Source organism: Procambarus clarkii, unplaced genomic scaffold (assembly GCF_040958095.1).
Source record: "Procambarus clarkii isolate CNS0578487 unplaced genomic scaffold, FALCON_Pclarkii_2.0 HiC_scaffold_1317, whole genome shotgun sequence".
In the NCBI taxonomy this organism is placed as follows: Eukaryota; Metazoa; Arthropoda; class Malacostraca; order Decapoda; family Cambaridae; genus Procambarus; species Procambarus clarkii.
Genome location: NW_027190346.1, coordinates 22,797 through 27,145, shown reverse-complemented (window position 1 = coordinate 27,145; position 4,349 = coordinate 22,797). Strand labels below are relative to the sequence as shown.

The 4,349-nt window shown below is 41.3% G+C and overlaps 1 non-coding gene across 1 annotated transcript; it reads right to left on the bottom strand.

Moving 5' to 3' along the window:
• Positions 1 to 1,349: 1,349 nt before the first annotated feature.
• LOC138362149 (5S ribosomal RNA) lies at positions 1,350 to 1,467 on the bottom strand. Its single transcript, XR_011227446.1, has one exon. It is a non-coding gene; the product is annotated as a 5S ribosomal RNA (ribosomal RNA).
• Between the last annotated feature and the right edge of the window lie 2,882 nt (positions 1,468 to 4,349).

Below are 4,349 nucleotides of genomic sequence, written 5' to 3'. Positions count from 1 at the left end.
TTATACCAACTCTATGGTGGCTGGGTGGTAAGGTGTGTGGCTGGTGTTTTGGAAGTCGCGAGTTCAAACGACCCAATGGGAGTACTTTTTTTTTTTTTATGCCATACAATCTTCCTAGTACTATTATGTAGGTTTGTGTGTGTGTGTTTTTATTCATTCTTTGGTTTTATAGATGACATACATATTGACTCCTTTTACCGGTCCTTAATTAGGCTCTGGGGAAGCAATGGTGGTGGTGGTGGTGCATTTAAAACTAAACCAAAAATCACCAGTTCTGGACGCGTCAAATATCATATCCGCTTAATGTGTCTACAACCTAATTACTTAAAACTACACTATTTAATTCATTCATATCATGTGCATATTGGTCATTATGCTCATACAACCGACATAACAATTTATTTTCATTATTAGAATCATACATTTCATCAAGTAATACAGATACAAAGAGATTTTCTTTCTGAGAAGACCGTTAGTATTGGCTGGCTGGCAGGCAGGCAGGCAGGCATTTGAGGGTTATTATTTCGCCTGTTGATTGGGGGGAGGGTTGATGTGTTAGGGGGTTTTCGGTTAGGTGTGGTGGTGGTGATTGGTGGTGGTGGTGATTGGTGGTGATTGGTGGTGAGTAGTGGTGAGTAGTGGTGGTGGTGGTGGTGGTGGTGGTGGTGGTGGTAGTAGTAGGTGGGAGGGGGGGGGGGGGGGAAGGGGAATGATGGTCTGTGGATTCCTTCTCCGTACCCCTTACATATAAGCAAAAACATGCCTTCCTGTGGGTATAGAAACATTAACACAAATTATATCAGTAACTGATATTGTAGCCTTTTAAACAGAAAAGATTTGTACATACAAATACTTTTAAATTATCATTTATTTGTGGAAATGGCATTTACGTCATTAAATTGATACCTCAGCATCAAGTGTCCTGCAGTGGTCCAGTGGTAAAGTGTATATAAGTGATGCGTATTCTTGGAGTTGCGAGTTCAAACCCGGATTAAGCTATATATATATATATATATATATATATATATATATAGATATATATATATATATATATATATATATATATATATATATATATATATATATATATATATATATATATATATATATATATACAACATGTTTTGTTTTGGTTGTTTGTTTTTGTATAAAGCCTCACACACTATATTAAGCGAGTTTGTTTTAAACATGACATACATATTAATTCATTTTACCAGGCCTTATTCCACACAACTCCGTGAATTTCCCGTGGAGCAGCCAGCCAGCCAGCCAGCCAGCCAGCCAGCCAGCCAGCCAGCCATTCAAACAAAAACAAACGAAACAAAACAAAACAAAACAAAAAACATTATTGCCAACAGCATTTGGTGTTCCCAGGCGGTCACCCATCCAAGTACTAACCAAACCAACGTTGCTTAACTTCGCTGATCGGACGAGAAGCGGTGTTCTCAACGTGGTATGGCCGTTGGCATGAGACTGCCTACACATTGTGGCTAATAACCAACTCTTTTAGTCATCACGGCAGGATACGGACCTTCTTGTGGTGTCTTAATGGTAATTGTATCCTAACATATTTTTGTCTCCTTGGCATGGATATTTAACATCGTTATTCAGTCTTGGGTTTATGTTCTTTCGCCATTTACAGACATTTTACATCTACCTACTTCCTCAGCCTACCCTGCCAATTTCTAATGAATTTGTGGATTTTCTTTTGTAATACATACATGTGTGTGCTCATCTGCTCTTCAGTTTTTATGATATTTGTCTCATCTGTCCTGCTTTATGATACTTTTACAAAGAACATGAACAAATGCTTCTATTTTAGAGAAGATATGGGATCCAGTTTTCGGAGCCGTAAAACCAACCGTCGTGATTGGTGGACGAGTTGCCAGGTTGCAGCTTCTGTACCGTGCCGGCACATAAATAGGTTCGGCTCAAGCGGCGGCAGCATCATTCCCCCGTGACTGTCTGAGCGTCTCTCATCACCTTGGTTATCTCATCATCATCATGGTAGAAGCAAAGCCTACCAAGAAGGCTGCGGCTGCTGCTGCTGTGGTGGCCACCACCAGGAAACCTCGCGTCCAGGGTTGCTCACCCGAAAACTAGTCAAATGGTTCTAGCCGCGGTCGCAGCACTCAAAGACCGTAAGGGCTCGTCTCTACAAGCAATCAAGAAGTACGTTGTTGGCCAACAACAAAGTCGAGGCTGCCAAGATCGCCATTTACATCCGAAGATTTCTCAAGAAAGCAGTGGCTGACGGCATTCTTGTTCAGACCAAGGGAAGTGGAGCTAGTGGATCATTCAAGCTGGCCGTAGCAGAGAAGAGGGCCGTTCTAACTCCCAAGAAAGCCACCACAACCAAGAAACCATCTACAGCAGCAAAGAAGGCCGTGGTAACTCCCAAGAAAGCCGCCACAAGCAACAAACCACCTACAGCCTTGAAAAAGAAGCAGCAGCAGCAGCTTGTTGTTGGGAACAAAAAGCCCAAAATAAAGAGAGCTTCAAAATCTCCCAAACCACCCAAGGCAAAGAAAGCTGTCAAGAAAACAACAAAGGCAAAATAAACGACGACATGCAAGCAGCATGAATACACATGACAATAAACATCCAGGCCTCCCCCCTCAGTGGAGGGGCCTCATATGATTCCAAAAAGAGTTTAGTTTTGTAGACAAATAAATCATTACTTTTGGGGTAGATTTACTCTGTATATTATATATATATATATATATATATATATATATATATATATATATATATAGTATATATATATATATATAATATATATATATACACATACATGGGTGAGGTGATATGGTACCAAAGTTTTGGGTGAGGTGATTGACATTTACACAAGATAAAACACCGAACCAATGGGAATAAAAACATAAGAATGGAAAGTAACTGCAGAAGGCCTATTGGCCCATAACACAAGCACTCCTCTTGATGCTTCTATATTGGTTCGGAGTCTTGAAGCTATAATATATATATATATATATATATATATATATATATATTATATATATAATATAATATATATATGCACACAAAACTAAATAGTCTTGTTAGACAAAATTGCCCCTATTAGAGGCAAGTTGACTAACAAGCCGAATGACTGCAATTGTTTGAATTTGAGTTAAATCTAACATAGAAATGTAATCAAACCTAACCTAACCTATGCTAACCCAAGCTAAGCTAACCTAACCTAACCTAAGCTAACCCAAGCTAAGCTAAGCTAACCTAACCTAACCTAAGCTAAGCTAACCTAACCTAACCTAACCCAGCAATTCATGATCTTAATATAATACTGTTAATTGGATAAACCAATTTGGAAAGAAATGTTCGAAAATAACAAAATTAACTGTGCTTGTTAGGAAAATTGGGCCTTGCATACTTGTCCCAATAGTGTGGTTCTCGCTTTTAGGTACGACATAAACGTATACCTAAGTTGAGAGAGAAAAGATTCGCACTCAAACATGCATATCGATTGCCAGTCCTGAATTCTGGGTAGATATTCGTGTCCTCCCTTTTCATTTACCATCATTTGGATACTATCAAACAGCTCTGAGAAGGATAAAATGAATAAAACGGGTAGCTCACTCATGTAAAAAGGAAGAGTTGGGAAAGATCTCTCTCTCTCTCTCTCTCCTCCCTCACCCCCCCCCCCCCCCACCACCACCAATGATCCTGCTCTGCTAGTATATAACGGAACAAACCTTCCCCCCCCCCCCACCCCTCCCTCCCCAATCAGAGTCCCTTTAAGCATGCGAGGATAAAAAATAGATTTCATAAGACCCAATGTGCTAGCTGATATCAAAACAATTTATGTTATCGTCTATTAAGCCCTTCAGTAAAAAAGTATAGGGACCTAATTAGGTCCCGTTTTGAGGTGGTGGTGGGTGGAATCGATGGATTAGCCAAGCTCTTATCCGCCGAATCCGTAGAGGGTACGACCCTGGCGCTTCAGAGCGTACACCACGTCCATGGCAGTGACGGTCTTCCTCTTGGCGTGTTCCGTGTAGGTTACAGCATCACGGATGACGTTCTCGAGGAACACCTTCAGGACGCCACGGGTCTCTTCGTAGATGAGACCCGAAATACGCTTCACGCCGCCACGACGAGCTAAGCGACGAATAGCGGGCTTGGTGATGCCCTGGATGTTGTCACGTAGCACCTTACGATGACGCTTGGCGCCACCCTTTCCGAGTCCCTTGCCTCCCTTGCCGCGTCCAGTCATGGTGTTGAAGTTGTGTGAATAATAAAATTTCGGCACGATTTCCCCAGACTATATCCCGTCAAGCGGACGTACTTGTAGCATGGCAACTCCTAACTCCTGCCTGTCCTTACTTTATGCT